Genomic DNA, 13,966 nt, shown 5'->3' with positions numbered 1-13,966 from the left:
TTGTCAGGCTGGTCAGATGACAAAACAGCCTCTTGGCCTTGTGTTATGTCTCCAGCCTTTGGTTCCATGATTTTCCTAATTAGGTGATTACTGTATGTTGTGGAGGTAGTGGGTTGTGAAGCACAGATCTCCTTTTGACCCAGAGGGCAAGGGGGACTTTTTGGCTTGTTGGCTCCTTTCTTAAAAATAATTCCTGACATGCACTTCATCTGAGATATTATTTTAATTGAAATACATTTAATTTAAAAAGGATGCCGTTTCAAAAGGGAATTTACAGCATCATATTAAAGAAGTTTTAATTCAGGTATCGGCTGCAACAGTGGCCCATATCAACTCCCAAAAACAATAAGCCTAAGTTCTGTGAGCTTTCTTTTCTTTTCTTTAATAAAATTCAAAGAGAATAATCAATCATTCAAGTTTAATTTGTGTTGTGGTAAAGTTTATCTACAGTATGTAGTACCTTTATGGAGTCAATGAAGCAAAATAAATAACACAGACATTCTTTGATCAATAAAGAGACACAAAGACATCAATAAAAGTTCTGTCTTTCCAAATAGGATTTCCAATTCCAATTCCAATTAGACTTTAAAACAGTCCACATTGCTGACTGACCAACCAGCCTGACAAGGCTGTTCCAGATCATCAAGGCTGAACTACAAAAGTTTTGATAACGCTGGTCGTAAATTTAGTATGAGATTTGGTCCGATGACCTTGTCCTACTTGTACAGTATGGAGTTTGGAGGTCATGAAACTAAGCTGGGGATTGATTATAAATAACTTTATATTTGATCAACAGAATATTGAATATGTTCCTATAAGAAGTGAGGACAGCGGGGATGTGACCAGAAAGATACCGCCATGCAATCTAATGTAACAGTCCTGTAATAAATTTTCGGCTTCTATTTTATGGTTTTGAGGTATTTAGTGAGTGTAATGTTTCCAATATGTTTTCAAATATTTTTGCTTCTACATATATGTAAATGTGGTGGACAAAATATTACAAACACCTTCCAATGTGATAGAATACATAATGCATTACAAATGTAATGCAAATAACAACAAAAAAAACAACAAACGGAAGTCTCAAAATCTCAAAACTTGAAGGAAGGTAGTACAGTAGCCCTGCAAAAAAGGGCTGTTACATTTAGTCTAGTGTTTCTATTTTCTTGTCACTAAGTTTATATCAAAATAAAACTGACAAGCATAACATGCATTAAAGGAGCTGTATGCGACATTTATTGCCACTAAATATCCACTAGAGCTCCAGCATTTTAGACCAAAACAAATGGGCGCTTTGGCCCACCAGTCTACAGGTAATTTATCTTGCCGGTCATTGAAAAAAACTGTTAATTCAAACTGTACAGAAACAAAATAAAACTCACCAAAACCGTCTTCATTAGTTTTTCCACTGTCACCCTGTAAACCCACAATTCACCGAAATATTCTGGCTCTACACCTGGGTGGCAGGCGCTAAATGGGCTGTAATGGCTGCTGGGGACAAATGTGCCAGTCAAAGTACGTCCATTAAAAGTGCTTGTTTTTGCCACTGACAGGCTCAGATTGATAGTGTCTGACAACATTATTACACATACCTCACAGGTCGTTGTTAAACACATTTCATTCAAACCGACAGAAAAAAAATAAAACTCACCATAACGGTCTTTTTCAGTCTTTGCAACAACAATCACGAACTCTTGTTTGGTCGACATTAATCCTTAATTCAACTGTTAGATGGGAAAAGAAAGAGCCGTTATATCGCCCTTCTCACAGATTTCACATCGAGGGACTCACATGGACTCACATGGACTAACATGCACATGCGGCCAGACCGGCTGTATAAACAAAGCACAGAGAGTCTGGGATAACAACACAGGCAGAGGGAGTGTGACTTTATTCCTAGCTCAGGACGCCATTACTCCATTATATCTTTAAATAGTAAATAGGTATTTGCTGCTATATCTTATGTTCAGAAACTCATTTACACAGCCTTTAAAGTGACTGTTATGGTAGTAAGGAGTCTATTTGTGGGAGGTATGATTTAAGAAATGAAACTGCTAAAACTAAACACAACTGCAATTTATTTAGTCTCAGCAGGTGAATGGTGCAGGCTAGTTGGAGTCTTTGACCTAAAAATTCTATTTTGACCTTGATTGCTCCTCCAAAGTGAGACTTAATGGTTGCAGGGATAAAAAAAACAAACCTCGGTGTAACTCAAAAAAATACCACCTCATTGGCATAAAAGGCTCTGCCATGTGCAGTCACCAAATTAGGGTCCAATGTGTCATCTGTGCTCATCACAGCTAAATTTGTCCGATGAAGTATCTAAAATCCCATAAATCTCAGGATTAACCTGTGGAAAATAGTGATTTGCATTGCAGCCACACACCCACGATCAACAGAGATGATGAGAGCCATAGGGCTTCTCTTCCCCTAAGATGCTTATACATCGTGGAAGCTTATTCCTCTGTCTGGTTTTATGGATTTTACCATATAATTGTGAAACATACGACGAGGGTCAAACGTTTCTCTGGAGGGAAAAATAGTAGAAAACAATATTTCTAATGAAAAACTTGAAAATGGGATCTAACTGTAAATACTTTTGGCTGTATTCTCTCCACAATAAGTGCAGTGGCATAAAAAGCATAAAAATATATAAAAATATTTTTGATTTCCTAAAGGACATTTCCTGTGTGACTGAAACATACAGTTGAATGAAAGCAACTGACGGTTCTAACATCTTCTTATCAAAACACTGACAGTATTTAGTTTAATTATCCAAAGCAATACATTTAATATACATGACAACTGTCCAAATGACTTTATGACCTATTGACATAGATTTCCATCCATCGTCAACCGCTTATCCTGTGTACAGGGTCGCGGGGAGCTGGAGCCAATCCCAGCTGACAGTGGGAGGGGCACATCTTGGACAGGTGGCCAGTTCATCGCAGGGCCACACATAGACAAACAACCAGTCACACTCACACGAAGCCCCCGGAGAGAACCCACGCAGACACGGGGAGACATGCAAACTCCACACAGAAAGTCCAGGGCATCTGGGGTTTGAACCCGCGACCTTCTTGCTGTGCTGTCCAACAGACCACCGTGCTGCCCCCACATAGACTTCATGTGGGGGCAGTACAGTGGCATGTACTACGAAGGGAGTTCAACCTACTCAGAGGTAACTCAGGGTTATCAGGCAAACTCAGGGTTGACGAACTCTGACTGCCTCCACAGGATTTAAACGGTACTACGACAGTGAATAAGATGTTGGTTAGTTGAGTCTGCGTTAACCCAGTGTTAACTTAATTGGAGTTGGTGCTCATTCGCATAAAAGGCGCGTGTTCGGCTATGCAGCCAATGTCACATGCTCTGAATTTTCCCCAGAAGAATGCACGCTGATTGTGTCAGGATATGAGGAGTTTATAGAAACTGCACTTTGCAAGGCTGCAACATCACACGCACACACACACACACACACACCCATCTAAATAGCCTATTTGAAAACACTTAGGATAATTCAATTATTGCTTATGGATATAAGTGGTATGTATTAATAGCCTACTTCTCATCATCAACACTGAGTACAGATGTGGTGCGTATGTAACCTCAAGTTAACCATGAACAAAACCTGCTTGTAGCAGTTAAGAGATGCAGCGTAAATTGCCATTGCAACAGGCCTCGGGTAACAGCTATCCACCTTTCGTAGAATGGGTTAATCAGGAAGTTACACCCAACGTCACAAAGCTACTCCTGAAGTTACCTGTATAAGCCAGTTACCTCGCTTCGTAGTACAGGCCACAGGCCTCTTGCATGTGTTTAGACTCATGTCTGCTGGAAATAACACTTTTTGCTAATCAGAGATGTGTAAAATTGCCAACACAGAGATGTCCATTATGTCAAATTAGTGCACTGCCACTCACTGACTGACTGTTACCATTAAAAAATGACTGTGATACTTCGCACTTAAAGTTGAGAAGAATGTTTTATTAATGAGTGATTTGCAACAGGATGCTGGATACGGTATATTGAAATTAATCTCAGTTAATTTGTATTTTCTGTCTGCTTAATGTGTTCAACTTTCAGGCGCCTATATTAACTGCAGTTCATTTGAAATTAGGTTTTTTTTGTTCTACCTACCACAGCAAATGCCTTTTGTCTGGTACATGTATTCATGTGCAATAGTCAGTACTACCTATTGGTATTAAACAAATTGAATGAAAATGAAATCATGTAGTTGATAAGGTATGTAAACTCAGTGAAACATAATTATACAAAAAATAAAATTTAGATCAGTTTGAAATGTTATTCAGACAAACATCCAAATAGGGGCATAACCTCTTCATTTAGCTGGCTGCGATTCACTTGTACAATCTAAAATTGCTGTTGTGTTTTATATCAGGAAATAAATGACTAAACTGCTTATATTATAAAATAAGACTCATTCTCATATGAGCACTTGAGCTACATGGTTTATGGCAGTATGCTGAACAAGCATGGAAATATGAAGACTTTTTGCTGGCAACTTTATTTGATGCTGCAGCAGGTGACATATAAATTTAAGCCTCTCTACAAAAGTATTAACCATTAATCTATTAACCTGAAATAGAATGCATGGAGCACAAAAAGATCTTTCTCCTGGGAAACAATAATGATAATGGTTATTTATTGATGCAGTGGAGGTAAACTTCTAGGATCAAGTTACAATCAAGCACTATCTACTTTTATGTAGTTAACAATATATGGACATTTAACCAGTGCTTTTCAGTTGATACTCCAGTTTCTTGGGCAGCAAATGATGAAAAGTAGATCCATTCAAATAACATTAACGGCATACAGACTGTTCCACAGCATTTCCATTTATTTATACCCGTGTCTAGCACTGCAAGTCATAAAGATTGTTAACTTAGCTCAGGCTTGTAACAAGAGGGAGGCCACATGCACAAGCATTTCAGAAGCCAAATTCATTTATTTAATTAATAAAACAATTAGATGGATTGTGGAGATATGGAGTCAGTGGTGTAGGGCATGTATGGGTGAATGAAAGTATGTGTGAGCGATGATCCAGAGATGTTGAGCCTGCCCAGCAAGAGAGTGCTTAGTCTTGGAGAACAGCCCCTTCGTGTCTTTCTCCACTCCCACAGGAAGCCAGACGGATGGGCTGTCACGCAGATCACCTGTCATCAACAGTCACATTTCACCATAAAACTTGAATATAATATAAATAATGGCGGTATATGATAATTGTTTATAAGATGATGTTAATGAGATATAGTTGCATCTTTAACTGTAATCTGAAAGAGAAACAACTGTTGGTGGTTTTATTAAATCATGTGTCCTGACAACCACCCCTTGGTGGGAGTAATGATTGTTCTAATGATTGCACCCAGATTTTAGTTTCCTGCCCTGGGAAATTATTAGCAAATTATTACCCCAATGCTGGGCATGCATGAACACAAACCACAGAATGAAAGAGCTTGTAACTGTGCAGAGAAGAACACAATAGTTTGACTGTAACTTCTGGAATTCAAAAAAAAGAAAGGAAAAAAAGGTAAAAACATTAAGAATGGTTTCTGTTTGACTTTGAACAGTTAATTGTGTTAAATGAGAAAGAAGTATGAAACAAACCCTTATGTACAACAATTTAGATTCTATGAGTGAACATAGAGTTGTCTGAACTAGTGCCATATGGCAGATGAGCATTGGCCCTTACCAATAGAAAAACCTGAGACCAAACAAGCCACGTCATGAACACTTATCTCTCTGCCCACCTGCTCATATCTGTGTCATCAAATCCCTTCCCACTTTATTTATATATATGTATATACTGTATTTTTGTGCATTTTCCACCCAGTTTCTGCGGTTAGAAACCAGAAGCAGGGTGCACGTGGATTAATGTGCTCCATTGCCATGTTATTGCCATTCAGTCTGCAGTTTGTTTTAGCCCTCTTCTCTCATGTGAATCTTATCAACAACTCTTATTGCTTTTGTACCTCCTGAAATTCTAGAAAATTGGCATGAGATTTTAAGTGTGTCAAATTAACTCAGTGGCAGAGCATACAGCAATTATGCATTCGCAGATCACATAAGCACGTACTCTCTGTGATGTGTGAATGCGTAAGTGTGCCTCGGTTCTAACCACCTCCAAACACGGCATGCCTTTTCAATAACGATGTTGCAGGTCAGTGATCAGCATCAATCAAACGGGGCAAATGAGATAGATGATGATACACAGTTTTTTTTGCTGCTGAAAAGCTGTTGCACATTTTCTTCACCAAATTAGGTTAGAAGACTTAGTTCCCCTTGACAGAAAGAAAGGCTTCCTGAAATGCATGAGTGGCTGATATTAACAAGCAGTGCTCATCTGGCACTTCATTAACTCAGTCTGACGCTACAGCTTGGTCAGACAGCCAAACAGTCAGACCATGTAGGGCACCTCCCTTTAAAGCTTTTTATACTTCTTCTCTTGGAGTGCAAGAAGGAACACTTTACTTGGGCAATACTACACATGTTAAACACTCTTTCACTCTTACTGTTAATGGAGATCGGCACAATGTAGCTGCCGCATACACTCAGTACACTGTTTTTTTCTGTGCATAACATTCTTATAACATAAAGAATATTGGCCCAATTACATTAAAATATAATTGTAATTTTAGCCTCCCTGTCTCTTGAAAAAAAAAAAAAGGCATCTGAGGAACTCAGAACAGAGCTCTAGTCTTTAATGTATCTGAGATGGCCTAAGAAGAACTGATTAATCAAAAAGAGAGAGAAGCAGTAATCTTGACCTTTAGGGAGTAAATTAAGTTCAACAAACCATCCTTGGTGAATATGGAAAGAAAATAATTTAAGACAGAGCTTTGAAGCTTTTCAAATGACCTATCCCCAATCTGCGACTGAAGATGATCGCCAAGTTCCCCTTTACTAGTTCTGCTGATTTTTTATTGAGGGTCCATGTAGCTCTGTTCTGTATCAGCCTGGAAAGAGCCAACAGACAAAAATAGTTGGTTAAGTAAAGAAGAGCAAGTGGAGTGGGAGTCAGTTGTCTTTGAAAACACAAATACTGATGTTCCAGCTGCCCTTGTAGTCAACTAATCAGAAAATAGTATTTCATTAACTTGTTAGTTTGTTCCCTTTTAGAAATCTGCAGACATAAAGTACGTCAATTTGGAAGCAAACCAGTTCAACAGTTGGTGTGAGTGAACATCGTTGCTCCAAGGAATGGCTGGTTCACTCACATTTCAATCAGCTTTTAGCAACCAGGCATGCAGTCTGAGTAACATGATTCTGTCTATGACCAGGAAAGTAAAAAGCAGCGCTAATAGCCACATGCAGTTAGAATGAAATCATTGGTGCCTTCAGATAGTTGGTGGTAACTGATGCGCATTTATAAGGAATGTCACCCCCAGACTTTCAAGTGATCATGGCCGTGGTAGCCAGGCGAAGCAATAGCGCATCACAACACATTATATGTGCACAGATGGCACACATAGTACAATAGGGTACCTGATATGCACCATGAGGGAATGAAAGTGGAAAACAACTTAAAACCTACTGCTGTGAGAAGCGAAGACGATAGTTACGCACTATAAAAGTCCAGCACTAAACAGCTCTCCATGTGCCCAGACGCATGAGGGGGAGTGCACCATTAGAGTTTCCCAAATAACAATCACTCTGACAAAACACTCTATACAGAGTGAGCCATAGAAAAACAAGAGAGAGATCCCGCAGATGGAAATAAATAAAAGAGCAGGGGGGAGTTCATAGATAATTAGAATAGTTATGATTATAATGAGAATATATTATCTTTTATTATCAAACATTTTAAGATATGAGTGGAAAGTTTTGTTCTTGCAGTTGCATTTATAAAACGTTTATATGTTTTGACTCAAATGTAGGTTAACCATGTCATGTGGGACACTTTAAAAACATATATTACTGGGACCACTACAAAAAAATCGCAAAACAAGACTCAAAACAAGGGCAAATTGCACTCTTAGTACAAAACTTTATGGCCCTGTTTGCAGTGTAATATAATCTTTCTTGTCAACCTTTGAGATAGGGCAGATAGCGGTTGCAACTGACAAGCATGGTGTCCACAATCCATTCTTTCCACACTGTTTCAACATCGCACAATGATCCTTCATTTAATTACTTATTAAAGACAGCAGAAACTATGTAAAGCATTCAAACTTCTTTGAAACCAAAAAGTGAAAACCACAATATTCAAATATTACAACATAACTCTTTAAACTCAGATGATGAGTTAATATCAGATCCATCATGTAAAGGACAAAAAGTAGATTTTGCAAAATGGAACCACTGGAAATTTAATATACTAAACTATATCATCCAAAACCAAGTTTTGATTGTATTCATATCTCACATCTCCATTAATGAATACCATGGAATGTCTGGATTTCCATTATAAAAATTAAATTTAATTCAATCCATTTTATTTCTATAGCACTTTAGCAAAGCGTTTGTCACAGACACTTTACAGAAATACATACAATTTAGAATTGTAAAGAATACCATTATCCACAGCATGCTCTTCATGGTTGTGCCTCATCTTAAATTTGAATTAAGAACAGAATTGTCCACTGTATTTTCCATTCAGACATACGTGAGCATGGTAGAACTACTATTTAAAACTGACAATACCTAAATAAAAACTTTGCTGGTTCCATTTGTGATCATTTCCAATCTGAAAGTCCAACATTTCATCTCTCACTGCAGACAAATGAGCACTTTGTTAGCTAGTTAAATTTTCATTGATGTGATGCTGACAGAGGCTGGACTTCCTGGTGAAGTTCAGGAATTAGACTGGAGTACTAGGATTTCATGAACGCATTTTCTGTCCTTACTGTCCCATGTTTCAGTATTCAGTAAGTACTTGATCACCAGGCTCTCCAGTGCTCTCTGAACTGGAGCTTTTGGGGTTACCCCTTACAGAAAAGCACTCTCTTGGTGATGAAGATGAAACTCATTCACTATACTGTGCACAGATATAATGTGTATTTATCATTGATTGACATATTGTTCTTAGTTATTAGCCTACTTCTAACTTTTAACATTTCTGAGAAAATAAGTGTGGTACCAGGGAAACCATTAACATTTGTGTGTTCATCTGTCTTATGTATGAATGTGTTAATGTCTGTGGCACAACAAAGACAGACTTGTGACACTAAATTCTGCAGCACAAGAAGATCAACTAACTTGATTAATGCTTGCATGCCTGTCCTGGAGGTGTGAAATTCCAAACTAGTCGGTCTACATTTTTTAAACTAACTTTGATATGTATTGCTACACCAGCAATATCACTGTATATCACTGTAGCTATGTTTAGTTGTGTGGTACAAAAAGTGAATATATTCTTATTTAAACTTTACTCCAGGTGATGGTAATGAAGCTATAAGGGTAGGAACATGTTGGGATGGGCAATACTGGAGCAAGAGACTTTTTATCCCACCAAAGAAATCCCAGATTGTTTCATCATCATAATCAGATTCACATTCTTCAAAGAAATTTAGAAAGCACATTTTCCCTGTTCTTTGTATAATAATGTATCAGCCAAATGCAGGTAGGTCTAACAGATTATACATATATCTTAACTTGAGAGAGGGGGGTCCTTCTCTTCTTCTGCAATTTATGGAACCTGTAGCATTAGCTATTAGGAAAAAAGGAAAAGAAGGAAAGACGCACATAATTGGCAAAGCTATGCAGATGATGCAGTTGTGTTACTCCGTACCACTTTGAATGGAAGAAATACAAAAATATGATTCAATTTCAGCATACCCAAGATTTAAACCAAATACAACAGTTTTTAAAACATAAGCTTAGCATGGATTGATAAAATTCAATAAAATTGATATGTGATTAGTTCCTAGGAAGACTCTCTAAATCTAAAGGATATTACAAAGATTTTTTCTAGTTTGTGTTAATACAGTACTCACATATTTTCAGCCAATAGCATGGGCAGCTATTTCTTTCCACTTCGAGCACTGCACAACAACATTCATTCATGTAATGCTACTAAACTGTTATACATATCTGGTCAAATCAGCTGCAACAGAAAAATGTGTGTATATAACATAGTATTACTGCTAATTTAAAATTAATTTGTAAATACTCACTTTTTGCTGAGCTGGCAATAAAACTCTCTTCCTCACTCATTAAAAGTTGCTTGGAATTTTAACAATGAAATATCCAGCCGAAACAGGTTCCTTGAATATTTCTCTTATTGTTCACCACTACACAGAGGTCAAAAAATTGTCATTCTCAACTCTGACCAGCTAATTAGGCCGAGAATGATGCTAAGGGAAGAGCAGACATCCACATTACCAACACTTGAGTCACTGGCCCACAACAGAAAAGAAATCCACTGAACAGTGCCATATTCTGAATGAGTGAGTCACGCTTATAGTGACTGTTGTAAAAGACTCTGAAGACATTTACTTATGGCCTTTGAATAGGCTGTTCACCAAGAAGCTGCTGTACAATGAAGACTGCCTGCACTAAAGCTGGTATCCGTACATCTGGGTAGTATTTCACTACATAATAAACAAATGAACAGTTACAACCCCCCAAAAGTGTTTGCTTGTGCAGTGATTGTATAAAAGAACTGTACTGCATATAATCAAAACAAAATCTTTGTTTCTTTGTTTCAGCTTGTACCATAGTTGCAATTTAACTTTAATAATTGTCAGAAAAACTAATCCTGAAGGATAATTATCATGGGAACAGAAGGGTTTCATACATTAGGGTTGGGATGGGTGGATTAATATGGTGGTAGGACAGGATGATATTCAGTTGTTAGCAGTTGTGGAAAAAAATAAGTTGGTCAGAAATACATTGCTGCAGTTAATTCCCTGGAAGCCCCTCTGTGTTTTGCTGAGCTGAAGCTGGATGAAACTGAAAGAAAAATAGGGATGGAGGAATAAAGCAAATTAGTAACGTAATCCACAGCAGGATCAAAAGAGTGGGACTGGATTATATTTTGTTGCATCACAGCAAATGAAAGATGTTTTAGATCAAAGGCAGTGATTTTCAGCAGTAAAATATGGAGATGCATTATTGAAGATGGCGAACAAAGTGTGTGCGGGGGGCTCGTATTTGATGTCATAACTTGGGAAATGTAGCCTCTCCTATTCAACAGACCTGTGTAACCCAACCTGGGCCTCTCATTGTATCTTTATTTGTTTGATTTCAAGGCAGGGACATTACAATAAAGCCAATCTGGAAATGGGATCGGGCTTTGACTGATGGTAATTACTTGCTGTCTACACCATTAAGAATTTAATGTAATTTCAGATAGACTTTCCTGGCGAGAGAGAGAGAGAAAAAGAGAGAGGTTTCAGGGCCAATGGCTAAGCTGAGTCTGTCTATCTGTATCTGTATGTGTTTAAGAAGAAAAACAACTGCAAGACAAAGAAAAAGCATTTTTGAGAGCCAGCTTGAGGTACCAGGAAATGTAAATGCTCTGTATTTGTATTGCGCCTTTCTAGTCTTTGCAACCACTCAGAGCCCTTTTTACACCATATCACATTTACCCATTTATACACTGAGCCTAAGTGCTCAAACAGAAACTAATATTAACACACATTCATACACTGATGAACCGACGATCTTCCCAAGGACACTTCAACATGCTGCCGGGAGGAGCTGGGGATTAAACCTCCGATCTTCTGATTAGCGGGCAACCCACTCTATCCCCTGAACCACAGCCCCCCCTAATGTGTGCATCTACCTATTTATGATCGTCTTGACACCTCTTCTGTTTGAGAATGATGTCTGTTTAATAACCCGCATATAGTATGAGATATAGAACACTAATCCCTGTGACCACAGAGTTCAAGAGTTCAAGAACCTGATTTAAGCCAAGTCATACCTCCACAGTCCATTATGCCCTGGTGTGAAGATGCCGCACTGGCTGTCAGCAGGATTACTGCAACTGGAGGTGATCAGTCATGTAGAAAAGCTGTGTGTCTCTGTCTGGGTGACCTCCCAGCTGTTTTTAGCAATGTGAAACACATATTTTAATGACACTCATGAAGGTTAAAAACAATTAACTTTAGGGTTAAAGGTCATTTGAAGGATTATGTTGGATTGAGGAATGTACAGATCGAATTGCTATTTGATACTTAACAGAATGATCCTGACTTACTGACCTCAGAACAAATTGCTAGGGCTGCTGACACAAGCATCAGATTTGAATTTCAGCAGTCAAATCTGGTTGGCATTTGTGGTTTCACCATGATTTTGTACAGACATTTATGTTCCCATCAGGAAATTTTTTTAAAAACTTTGGTGGTCCCCTGATTTTCTTCTAATGCCACAATGCCAAATCCTTGCAAGACAAATAACATTCTCATCATCCTCATCTGTACTTTTTTAGTGCTAACTTGATGATGCTAACATTTAGCTTAAGTTCCAGGTCACAAGGCTGGCAGGCTTGTGACATGTTAAAAAGTGTTGATTCAAGGGTATTTTTTCAGCACATAGTGTGTAATATTGCTGTAGATCTCACCACTACAGAACACTGTGACTGCTTAAATTTGTGACCAACACAAAAAGCGCCCAAATAACTAATAACGCACAAATAGCATATCATCGTTGAATGATTATTAATGCAATCTTAATGCAAAAGTATCTGCACCATGTGCAGATGAATAATGTAGTCATGATCAAACCTTACCTTTTATAAACCAGATCCATTGTTTGTTATTGCACACAGGGGCATACTCTATCATCATAACAGCTGGGTTGAAGCCGTAATTGGCCTAAAGGGCTTGTATGACTTTTGTGTGTTTCCTGTCTGAACATACTGAGGGAAAATGACTAATTGAAAAAGTCGGAATGGGTGAAAGAGAAAGGTGATACAGTGAAATAAAACCTCCATTGTTATTATTGCAATTAATCATATGCTGTAATTGTTTTCTCTGTAAACAACAAATGTAAGATTGTGTAGACAGATACCCTCTTAAATTTTGTGTCACTTGGCTGCAAACAACTATTGCCTGGGCAGCTGACATATTTATTGTAAGAAGATATGGAATGCATCACCATGGTATTGTTTCAGCATTGATTCTGCTTGATAAATAGGAATGTTTGATTATGACATAGCACCTGGCTTGCCAAGGATTCAGCATTTGAGCCTGTTCCTACAGAAAAAATATTTTATACATAATTTTCTCGATACATTTCATGCACAGTGAAAGCATAGCAAGAGTATCCACAAATATACCTTGATCTTTTAATAAAACTTCATCCAAAAAGATCATCGTGACACCCTGTGGGGTCATGAGTGGATGTGGCCTGTCTCTCTCTCTCTCTCCCCCCCTTTCTCTCTCTCATAGAGGAAGAGCTGATTGCAGTAACTCTGGGCACCTGGGCTAATTGCCCTGTAGAGTATTTGGGACTGTCTTCTCATTCTGCAAAGAGGCTGCTGCGGAGGCCAGGTCAGACCTCCCTGCGGGCTGGCTCCCTGGTTTTCCATTTAGTTTGGTTTTCTTTGGTTGGACTATTGCTTTGTGGTATTTATCTTGTTTTGCATACTACAACACCTTCACACATACATTCATGCAACCATCATCCTGCACAGACACTACTGAAACCACAGACTACTTACAGTGGGTACGGAAAGTATTCAGACCCCTTTAAATTTTTCACTCTTTGTTTCATTGCAGCCATTTTCCAAAAATCAAAAAAGTTCATTTTATTTCTCAGTAATGTACACTCAGCACCCCATCTTGACAGAAAAAAACAGAAATGTAGAAATTTTTGCAAATTTATTAAAAAAGAAAAACTGAAATATCACATGGTCATAAGTATTCAGACCCTTTGCTCAGTATTTAGTAGAAGCACCCTTTTGATCTAATACAGCCATGAGTCGTTTTGGGAAAGATGCAACAAGTTTTTCACATCTGGATTTGGGTATCCTCTGCCATTCCTCCTTGCAGATCCT

Source organism: Micropterus dolomieu, linkage group LG20 (genome assembly GCF_021292245.1).
Source record: "Micropterus dolomieu isolate WLL.071019.BEF.003 ecotype Adirondacks linkage group LG20, ASM2129224v1, whole genome shotgun sequence".
NCBI lineage: Eukaryota > Metazoa > Chordata > Actinopteri > Centrarchiformes > Centrarchidae > Micropterus > Micropterus dolomieu.
The sequence above is the reverse complement of the archived record's forward strand: the minus strand, read 5'-3'. Positions refer to the sequence as shown.